The sequence below is a fragment of the Monodelphis domestica genome, chromosome 3 (assembly GCF_027887165.1).
Source record: "Monodelphis domestica isolate mMonDom1 chromosome 3, mMonDom1.pri, whole genome shotgun sequence".
NCBI classification, from domain to species: Eukaryota; Metazoa; Chordata; class Mammalia; order Didelphimorphia; family Didelphidae; genus Monodelphis; species Monodelphis domestica.
The window spans coordinates 131,970,987-131,982,818 of record NC_077229.1 but is presented as its reverse complement, the minus strand read 5'-3'; the positions used below and the strand labels follow the sequence as shown (position 1 = coordinate 131,982,818).

At 41.0% G+C, this 11,832-nt stretch overlaps 1 long non-coding RNA gene across 1 annotated transcript; it reads right to left on the bottom strand.

The window, feature by feature from the left end:
• Positions 1–1,165: 1,165 nt before the first annotated feature.
• LOC103100691 (uncharacterized) lies at positions 1,166–4,527 on the bottom strand. Its single transcript, XR_001629173.2, has 3 exons — positions 4,175–4,527; positions 3,772–3,875; positions 1,166–2,648 (listed from the first exon to the last, which is right to left on the bottom strand). It is a non-coding gene; the product is annotated as an uncharacterized LOC103100691 (long non-coding RNA).
• Between the last annotated feature and the right edge of the window lie 7,305 nt (positions 4,528–11,832).

Below are 11,832 nucleotides of genomic sequence, written 5' to 3'. Positions count from 1 at the left end.
ATTCAGTTTAAGTGTAAGGAAGCTTGTAATCTTATAGAGTTGTTTGTATCACTGAGGGGTTGACTTGCTCAGGGTCACATAGTATGTTAGAAGCAGGACTGAACCCAGGTGAACAAGCATTTATTAAGTGTTTATTTGTGCCAGGGATTGTCTTTCTGACTCAAAAGGCTATTCACCAGGCCACACTGTCCCTCCCCACCCACTTTTTACAAGGGAGAGTTTGTAGGAAAAATGATAAATTATGGTATAAAATAAAAGTAATTGAATTGGAACTTCTATATAGCATGAGAGCCAGGATGTGAATACAGGTTTCTGGGTTTCAAGTCTGGTGCACTTTCTCCTTCATCATGTTCTCTATCCCATGAGAAATCAGTGATCTAAACAGAAGATTTGCCAGAGTTCTATAGACCTAGAACTGGACAGACATGTCTAGAAAGAAGATCAGAGACTTTATCTGAGGAGGATGAGAGAAAAAGGAAATAGAGTCTGAACTGTCAATCCATGCAGGGGCAAGATTAGGACAGGCAATCAGTAAAGCTGACACTGGCATGTATTATGAGAGTTGGTCTAGATCACCTCTAAAGTCCTATGATCAGAGTGATCTGATTGAAACCTGTTGGGCGTCCACATCTGGAGACCTGAGGACATTGGAGGGGACATGGCATCAAAAAAAAAAAGGGACCCAGACTCTAGTCACTAGAAAATCACAGAATAAGCAATAAAATTGACATCTAGGTTTACCTTCTCAATCCCCATTTGTCCTGTCAGATTAGATATTATGCTGCTTTATATATATATATATATATACACATATATATCTATATACACACACATATATTATGATATATATCTCATGTGCATGAGATATATTATGATTCATATATGATATATTATGATATATGAGATATATATCATTATATATTATATATATACATATATATTTTTCAGTGCTTAGTACTTCTTGGTTCACTGCTTGTCAGTCTCTAAGAATTTTGAGTTGCTATACTTGAAATAAATTGTAGTAAGTTGATTACTTTTCCTTTTAGGACTCTACAGTATAAAAATAATAAGTGAAAACTGTAAAAATAATGAGCAATGAATTGATTATTGATTATTAACTGATTTGATATTCTGCTTGCTATGCTTACAAAGTATCTTCAGTTTATATCAGTGAAGTGATGCTCTTAAGTGAACTTCTCTTCAGGGGCAGGTGCAAGAATGCTAAGGAGACTCTTATAGAAAAATAAACTTTTTATTAAGAATATAAGGATATGACAGAGGAGAGACTCTAAATGAACACTCTAATGCAAATATTATCAACATAGCAATGGGTTCAAATCAAGAAAACATGTAATGCCCAGTGGATTTACACGTCGGCTATGGGGGGTGGGGGGAGGAAAAGAAAATGATCTATGTCTTAATGAATAATGCTTGGAAATGATCAAATAAAATATAATTTAAAGTGAAAAAAAAGAAAGTAAACTGGCAGTATTATAATTAAATAATTTTCATGTTGAGTTAAAAAAAAAAAGAATATAAGGATAAAAAAAGGATTTCTAACTCTAAGGGATTCTAACTCCATCCAAATAAAACTCCCTGGTTCCGCAAAGAACTGCTTCTCCTGTTTCCACAGACTACACTGATCCTTTCTGATTTGACTAACCCAAATTTTCCCTATTTTTACAATAAACTAAACACTATTATCCTTATACAAAGTATATAATTCTTAAGTTTGTCTTCAAGTTATAAAAATAACAAAGGCTAGTTGGCTGAGCCTCAGCAAGAACCAAGTTAGGTCTCTGAGCCTTAACAGACTCAGAGTCCAAACCAAAGACCAGGCCTTTCTTTGTTTTTCTCAGATATAAAAACAATTTATGTAACAGCAATAGACAGTCACTAGTGTTTCCCAAGTTGGAAAAGGAAAATCACTTAGCTCCTTCTGGTTTTTCCCTTCTTTCCTTTTCCCTCAGACAGTGAGAAGAGAGAGAAAAGATGTCACCTGTTCTCCGAATTCTGAGAGAGTGTAACTGTCAACTACTTCCCAGAGAGTAACTGCTAACTCCCAGAGAGCCTAACTGACACAGAAAAACCATTAGACTGTCAACATTTGAAACTGACACTCTGTCTCAGATCTGCTTCAATCTCCAATTCTTTCTCAGGCCAGCTTCTCTACTTCTTATCTCTAAACTAATATTACAAGACTTAATTTCTAATATCATCCTTATAAGGGGTAAACCTGGAGTTAGAGATGGTTTCCTTAGTACTACATAGCTCATGAGCCCCCCAGTATACTCTTCCCCAATGTCTCTCAATTGATATCAATAGCAAGTCAAATTTCGTTCTTAGTATTTATTAAGGACATTGGGCACAACCATTCCTTCAAACGTCTGGGACACACTCTCTCACAAATCATCCTCTGGTTAAGGCAAAGAGGGAAAGGGATTCTTCTTACCCACCAAGCTGATTTCTTTCAGGGCTTTTGCTGGATCATCTTCTCCTCTAAGTAAGTCTGCTACTTGAATGCCAGAATCCAAACTGGTTTGCTATTTTATGTAACAAAGAATCTCTTCAATCAATCCCAACCCATTTCTGGTGTAGTGTCACATCATTTTATTTCATCCAGTTGCTTGAAGCACCATACTTTCCCCCTACAAAATTAACTAAGTTGTTAGTACTTTGATCACACACAGTTTCATAGATTTGTTCTTAGTAGGTTATATCATAGCTTGGTAGTTGGTCTGTCTGCGATAAATTTCTCCCCATTCCCATCCATCCTCCACATAGCAATCAAAGTAATCTTCCTCAATGATGTCTCACCTCAAATGTCTCCATATCAATTTCAGGATCAAATACACAATCTTCTGTTTCACATTTAAAGCTCTTAGTGATCTGTCTCTACATTCCACTTATTTTACATTCCATTTATGGTGGAATGTAAGAATAGTATTCTTACATCTTATACCTCTCCCTGACCAATTTGTTGTCCTTCACACAAGACACACAGCATCTGACTCTTCACCATACCTGAAATACTCTGCCTCCTCTTCTTTGCCAGCTGTCTTCTCTGGCTTCTTTCAAGATCCAGCTAACATATCACTTTCAACAGAAAGATTTTCCAAATTCCTCGTAATTCTAGTACCTTCTAGTCTGCTGATTATTTCCACTTTAGCTTGTAAATATATTGCAATGTAAATAGTTATTTCCCGTTGGTCCCTTTGTTTGACTATAGGTTCTTTGAAGGCAGTCTTTTGGCTTTCTTTGTATAATCAACTCTTAGCACAGCACTTATCACACAATAGTTATGGAGTAATTGAATTAATGTTTGGGACACAGGTTGATACCACTGAAATACATTTTAAAAATTATTCAGAACTTTCCCAAAGGATAGGCCTTAGCAATATAACATTCTTTCCCCTTCAAGTTAGTTGTTATCTTTTTTTCCTTTCTTAGCTTCCATTATGTTCATTGTAACCAGATTTTTCCAGATTCTACTTTGGTAGAAATGATAGAGTGTGGCATGGTGGTAGTGTACCCTGGTTGCACCAGGAATGGCTCTATTAGTATTATTCCTCTCTTTATCTATTTCAAAAGATATTAAAAATAATTTTTAATGAATCATTTATTTAGCCTTCATATATAAGTTGGCATTGGTAAAAGAAGCTCACATTCTTGATTACTTCCCTGCCTAAGCAAGTGACTTCTTTGTAAATGGAGAGGAATAACTTAACTGAAGGCTGAGTCTGTCCCAATGGTGTACAAATCAATCCTTACCAGTTGGGCAGAAGAAGGAAAGCAAACTTCTCCACTTCTAGTCCTCAGTCTCTACCAGGTCCCATTGCTGTATAACTAGGGACAGGTCCCATCAGTTTCTCAGTCTGTAAAATGGGGATATGAACACATGTATTACCCATCTCAAGTAGATTACTGAGAGGAAGGCTCTTTTGTAAACTCAAAAATGCTACATAAATATGAATTACTAACAACTCTAATATTCATGTGATCATAGATTTGGGTAATGGAAAAGTCCTTAGAAGTTATGTAGTCTAACTTCTGACTTTCCAGATAAGAAGGCTGAGAACCAGAGGTGAAATGACATGCTCAAAAGTCGCACTGACATTTCAAACTCAGGTTCACTGACTCCAAGTTCATTGTTTTCTCTATTTCACCAGGTTACCTTTCTCTCTTCCAGCTTTAAATCATAGGATCCCGGGATGCTTCCCAGTCCAACTGTCACATTTTAGATGAGGAAACTGAGGTCAAGGCAGAGGAAGAAACTTATTAAGGACTGACATTTATAGAAGTGGTTTGAGATTTATGTTTGGTATATTAACTATCTTATTTGCTGTTCACAAGTTGTGAGAGTGCGTTAACATCCCGTGGGCAGAGGACCCAAGCCAGGACTAGGCTAGTTTTCTAATTTCTAACTCACTGATTTTCCCACCAAGCTAGATCTCTTTTGGGTAGGGATCCTAAAGCCTTCAGGCACAAGGAATCAAGACTGGTTCCTGAAATGCACCTAATCGCGCAGTACCTTCCTCCTGCTACCCTCCCCCATAAAAAAAAAAAAATCCGCGCACGTGTATGTGTATTCCAGGGGTCCTTTAAAGGGCCAACGATGCCCTTTCCGCTAGTCTCGTCCTGGGCCGACCGCGCAGCTAGCGCACACCCAGTGAGGACGCGCGTCCCCTCCCCCACACCATGTGGGCCCTTGCGCCGCAGCAGCCCATCCATCCCCTCCCTCCACTCATCCCTCTGCTCGCCCTGCGGGCCCCGAGATGCTGGCTACAGAGTAGAGGAGATGAGGGGCCTTTGCTGCCTGCCTACCCCAGGGTCACCCTCCCAGGACCGGAACCCGCCGCCTTGCTCTGGGCTCCCCGGGATGCACACAGGCAGGCCTCTATGGGCGCGCGCGCAGGACAGCGGGGAGCTGGAGCCGCCGCCGCCGCGCCGCGCTGTTCCGAGGTTTCGCGAGCAGTCGTGACGTCAGAGGGCCGCTCGCCAGCACTACGTTCCATTGAGGCGAGCGCGTGCGGCGGCCCGAGCACATGGGGGAAAACGGGCTTGGGCGAGCTGCATCGCAACTGGATACAGGGGACTGTGCTCCTTGGGCTCCGTTGTTGCACCCCTTTTGGACCTCCGCCCTGGAAGGGATTTTAGCCGCACGATGACCTTTGGATACAGGGCCGGATTCACCCTCCAGTAAGTTGACATTTTTCTTAGACTTCTTGAGACTCTCCAAGCCAATGCATTTCGGGTAGTGATGCGCAGTGAGTACTTGGACGAACCCAACATAGGGCTAGCTGTTTATTGTGTGTATGTGTTTGTGTTTTTGTTATTCACTTTTCCAATGACAAGACTTTAAGGCTGCCATCGAGTTTGGATGTATTTGAGAACGTGTCACGGAATGGCCAGCCCCTAACAGAATCCTGGGGTTTTTGCACTTGGCCAGGGGGTCTATTAGCTAATCTCTAAAAATAACCCCAAACAACAACAACAACAAAACAAAATCAGCACCGCTTGGATCCTGGTTTTAGCTTCTGAAGGCACATGCTTAGGCAACTTTGGCCGTTTATTCCTCTCTACCTCTAATCCTCCCGAGGTTTCCCTCCCCCACCAACCTGGGCCGAAGGGAGGAGAAAATTGATATCAAACAAACCCCTTGTTTTTTACTTTGGGTATCTGAAACTTAGTATTTTTGTCTTTAATATTGTGGAAAGGAGGTCGAACTCTGCAGTTGTTTTTTTGGGGGGTGGGGAGGAAGGGATTCGTTTTTCATTCAATTAGATTCGATTTCCCATAGCAGATAGTTTATTATTTATGCAAACATTTATAGTCAGGGTGTCGACTTACAGGAAGAGAAATCGGTGACTGCACGTGTGTTAATATCATAAATGAACCTTCTAGCAGTTCTGGAATATCATTGCCCTGTTCAGTTGTACCAAGTGAGTTCGGGCCAGAGACTCGTTCTCTTTTCTTCCCCTCCCCCCACCCCCTTAAAGGATTGATGCACTGAGAAAAGGCAGTGGTGGGGTGATCTGGTTTGTGGTGCAGCTGGGGCCTTAGACCCCATCCCCCCACTCCCAGATTTCACTTAGACACCCCCGACAATGCTCCTTAACTTTGGAGCTTAATCATTGAACTCGTAGCCTGAAGTTGGGAAAAATCAATCAAGAAAAGCCTATGAAAGCTAGCTTCCAGTAGGGACTGCCCTCAGCCATGCAGCTCAATGACAGTATGGGTTGTCGGAAGCCTCATTAGCATATTGGGGTTGACAAGTTTGGACTTGTTCACTTGTCAGGGTTTTGTGGTCCTAGATAATGCTTCAGAAATTAAGACTAGAAAGAAGACTGCACACAGAGGATGAGTAGTAATGGATGGATGGATGAATGAAAGGAACTTTCTGGACAATGAATAATTTTAGTATAGCGACCTGAATCCCCGGCTTTGAATAGCAGATTTAGCCTCTAATGAACTCTATTTGGATGCAGAATATTTGAGCCACTGAAATAATAACTTATTGGAGGTGAGCATATTATTTTGTTTCCTCCCTGTAAGAAATTGAGTGGTACGGAGGCCATCCCTTGCTATTCTTCCTTTGTGATGGAGACTCGGAATGAAGAGAACAATGTTATCAAGGAATATTTACTTGCAAGAAGAGGTTATTCTGGAGCTCTGGCCTGAGACTGGGCCCAGTTACGTTCTGTCTCTTTCTTTGACTTGGCCGATGTTTCCTGCTGATTTTCCCAGACACCATCTGGACTTCAGGAAAGTCAAACCAAAAAAAACAAAAACTAGTTTCTTTTTCGGTTGATTTCTTCTCTTTCCAACTTTCGCCTTTCTAAAATGTGCTCTCTCTCTCTCTCTCTCTCTCTCTCTCTCTCTCTCTCTCTCTCTCTCTCTCTCTCTCTCTCTCTCTCTCTCCCTCCCTCCCTCCCTCTTTTTCTTTCTCTCTCTTTCCTTTCCAAAACACTATATATTCCTATCAGGGAATTACTGCTAACAATCCTTGAAATTCTCATCCAAAGTAGTGCCTCCCTGTGCCCTCTGTGATTTGTGTCATTAAAACCCAACTATTTTTACACTGGTCCAGGCAGACCTCTTATTCTGAGGTTTTTTATATTAGTGATTTCTCAGTGGCAGTGATTTTCTGGATACTAGATGCATTTTGGGGGCTTGGAACCTGTAGAAAACTAGCATAATAATACTTAACAATGGATTAACAAGGGGTGTCAAGTTGACTCCAGAGGAGATGCCCTTTCCTTTTATTTGCTAAGATGGGAGAGGTGGGGATGGAAGATGACATATACTGTCAGACCTAGTAGATGTGTTGGTCAGCTTGGTTGAATTGTGCTTTTTTTTCTCTTAAAAATTCTTGTTACAAGAAATGGCTTTCTGAGTTGGAGAGGAGGAAGATATTTAGAAAATTAAGGTGATTGAAAAACAATAACCAAAAAAACCTGGTAATTGTCACCATCTCCTTCACTCCCACCTAATTTTCCGAAGTCAGGATGTCCTTGGTTTGTTTTTTTCTTAACTGTAAGTTCTGAATGATGACCAAGCTTTTCTTTGCACATTAGAGGAATGTGTAGGTGAAAAGTGTGTATTTCTGGGCTTAGCAGGTTTGTTGTCTGGTTTTCTGGATGCAGGTATTTTTAGCTGTCACACTTGCACTTGTTTGGGAAGCTTCTGTTTCATGGCCAGATTTATGGGTTCTCTTGACCTTTCCTGAGGACCAAAGACTAGCCTTTAACTCTGTCTAGGAAATTGTAGAGCTTTCTTTCCAGGCTGTTCTGGACAGCAATCTTCCATCTGCTGTGTCTGAAAGGGGTCTTTTGGGGCACTTCTGTGGTTTGTGCTTCTGCCAAATAGACATCAGAGGGGAAGGAGACTCTTTCTTGGCTCTGTTGGACCAGTTAAATGAAGAAGAGGAAAAATGTGTTCCCTTAGCAGCAGAAAGAGATTTTTCAGCTTTATCTTCTTTTCCCCTCATCCCGCCTTTTGCTCTGGCAAAAAGAGAAAGCATACATCTTGTATTAAGAAGACACATGGTCTGGTTTTCGACATTTCCCTTCTTTTGTGGGAGGCCAGTGAACAATGGGAATAAGAAGCCTTTGCGTAGGAGGCTGTCCGACACAGAAACTGCTGCCCCATAGTTTTTGCAGAGCCATTAGGCTTGGGAAAAGAAAAGTATTTTATGCTTGTTGAATATGGTTTTTGTTTTAATGGAAGCCCTGAGAAAGTCTTGGGCCTTAGCCAGTTGTCAGGGATGAGAGGAGGAGCCCCAGTAAGATAGAATTCATTTTCGGAATGAAACAGTGAAGGATTATCTCTGGCTGTCTTGGGGAAATTTAATTTAGGGAAAGAACCTTGAACTTGAAACCTACTGACCTTGGGTGTGAAGATTCCTTAACACCTTAATCTCTGTGACTCAATGAACTCATAACCTCCATAAAACACAGCTTCCTCATCTATAAAGTGGAAATGACAATATTTATCCTAGAATCATAGTTGTAGGGCTGGAAAAGATTCATAGGATTACAGATCAAGACCTGGAAGAGATTTCTTCTATGTTCTCTTTTTATAGATGAGACCCAGAGAGGTTAGTGGATTTGCCCAAAGTGAGACATCTATGGAGAGGCAGAAATAAGATGTGAACCTAGGACCTCTGACTTTGAATACAGTGTTCTTTTCACTGCACTGTATTATATCCCTCTTGCATTTACATCAGGATTATTGAAAGAAAAGCTTTTGGTAAATTGTAGCATTCTATATAAGTCTAAGCATCATTATTAGAGATAGATTGATATAGTGGCTTAAGTTGCTGCCCTTAGAATCAGGAAGACCTGATTGCAAATTCTGCCTCTGATAATCTATAGCTTTGTGACTCTGGACAAGCTATTTGAGTTTACTTTTTTCTCTTGTATATAAAAAGAGAATAATGATATCTTTAACACCTACATCACCATGTTTATAGGGGGCTCTAATGTGTTTTGTTTGGGAAAAAAAATTTTTTAAACCCTCACCTTCTCTCTTAGAATCAATACTGTGTATTGGTTCCAAGGCAGAAGAGTGGTTAGGGCTAGACAATGGGGTTGTGACTGCCCAAGGTTACATAGCTAGGAAGCATCTGAGGCTAAATTTGAACCCAGCACCTCCCTCTAGGCCTTGGTCTTAATCCACTGAGCTACCCCATGTTCCCCCACCCCAATGTTTTTAAATTGCTTGGCCCATTTAAAAGTGTTAAATAAAGGTCAATTAGGATGAGCCCCATTTCCTTGAATTTGTTGCACAGTAAGAATATTCACAGAATGGGACTCCTCACAATGTTCATAAATCTGGGGACTATTCATTTTGATTTTCCTTCCCAGATTTCAGGATTCTCATTTTCTTTCCGATTTTTCTTGTGCAGAGCCGGATAGAATGGACCTGGACAGGCCCAGGTTGGGGTGGGGAATAAGGTTGGAGATTTAGAGATGGGTAAAGGTGATATTAAACATCCTTGACCAAGGTCTTTTCTTGCCAGGACAATTTATGAATCCTTCAATTGCATATATATTGAATTTAGCATTTACTTATTTATTATTAATTGAGATAACAGAATAAAGCTGGTTATGACCCTAATTTCTTAAACTCCTCTCATCCTTTTTTGGGTGAGGAATGAATGATCACAGGAGTATTTTAGTTTATTCAGGTTTTCTTATCCTTCCTATCCCTTTCCTCCATTAGAAATACAGAGTTCTCCAGAGATAGCAACTGCGCTTGTGAGTCAATCCTTTGGAAGTTTGTTTTTCGTTTGTTTTTAAAATAGAGTTCACTACTTTGAGTTTCTCCAGGGATCTAGGTCCTATTGCAGATAGGTGAGGACCCTCAGCCTTCCCTGGGATATCTTGTTTTTATTGTAGATCTCCATTTCTCTTAAGAATGAATTCAGATTCCTGGCAATCGTGCCCGCCTTTAGTCTCTCCTGTATTTCCAGGGCTACTCTCATCAGGTTCTCTTCCTACTTATCTGATCACTCTTTCTTAAGCCTCTTGCTGGATTTTTATCCACATCACTCACACCCACTGGACTCTCTCTATTCCTGGGCTGGCTCCTCTTCTCTCTGTGCAGTTTCACTTGGTATTCATCAGCACCCATAAACTCAGTTATCGTCTCAAATCTACTTATTCCTCAAATCTACTTATGCAGCTCAAACCCCTCTGCTGACCTCCAACCAACATCTGGAACTAAATATCCCATAGATGTCTTAAATTAAAAAAAAAATCTTAAATTCAACTCATTTATCCTCCTTTAATCCCTAAAACAACAACAAAAAACCCTTTCACACTTCCCTATTCCTGTCAAGACCACCATTACCCCTCCTCCCAGTCCCCCAGGCTTAAAACCCTTTGCTCTCACCCTCTTCTCCCCTATTTAATCTCTTGCCTTGGCTTGTCCATTTTACCTTTTGTCTTCTTTCTCCTACAAGCCTCCTTCTCTCCTGACAGCTGGTGAAGACTCTATTTCCCTCACTCTTGGATTATTATAGTTGTCTGCTATTGGTCTGCTTGCCACAAGTTTCTCCCCATACTATCCCATCCACTCAGTAGCCCAAGGGATCCTTCTAATCTCATATCTGACCATGTTAACCCCCATACTCAGTAAAATATAGTGTGTCTGTATCACCTTAATATTATTATTTTTTAATTTGGTCAATTTCAAACACTATTCCTTGGTCACCTTAATATTATTAATTATTATTATTATTAATATAAACCCTCTGGGTGTCCCAAGTCCTTTTACCTGCCTCCCCCTTCATGTCCCTCTTCCAGTCTTCTTACAGTTTGCACCCCTTCACTCCAGACCCTGCATCTCCTGAAGGGGCATTTTCCCTGATTGACTATCCCTCCATGCCTGGAAAGCTCTCCCTTTTCATCTCTATTTCCTAGTCTCCCTGGCTTCTTTCCAGGCCCCCCAACATCTCTCGTTTCCCAGGAAGCTTTTCTTAATCTCCCTTCATTTTAGTGCCTTTCTCCTGTAGATTATTTCTTGTTTATCCTGTATGTAGCTTGTTTGGACAGGGTTGTTTGCATGGTGTTTCCCCTTTAGACTGTGAGGTCTTCTGGAGTAGGATTTGCCTTTTGTCTGTTTTTGTGTCTCCAAGCTGACCACAACTGGTGCCTGGTTCAAAGTAAATGCTTAAAATGTATTTATTATTTATTTATTTAGAAAAAACCATCCTGGTATGCTGAGCATCAGTTCCAAGGCAAAAGAGCAATAAAGGCAATTGGGGTTGTCATTGCCCAGGGTCACACATCTAGGAAGTGTCTGAGGCCACCTTTGAAACCAGGACTTCCCATCTCCTGTCCTGGCTCTCTATCCACTGACCCATCTAGCTGTCCCTTAAAGGAGGGAGCCATGAAAAGATGTGGATCCTAGGGGTGACATGATTAAAGCTATGGTCAAGGTTAATTAGGAAGTGATCTAAAAGAGAAACTGTTGGTGACCCTCCTCTTCTTTCACAAGACCCAAGACAAGTCATACCCACTGGCACACTCACCTCCATTTTGCAGTGGAGGAAACTGAGGCAAACAAGTTAAGTGAATGCCTATAGAGACCCTGAGCCTGGATTTGAACTTGGCCATCACTCCTTGAGCTTTTACTCTCTCACCCCCTAAATCATCTCTTGCCACAGCTTGTCAATTTTACTTTTATAACTTCTCCCCCTTCTCTCCTCCTCTTCTTCCTCCATCCAGCAACTCAACCAGGGTCACACAACTAAGAAGTACTAAGACATCAGACCTGGCACTCTAACCGTTGTGCCTCCTAAACTGCCCTGTGAACTTGGTCTTC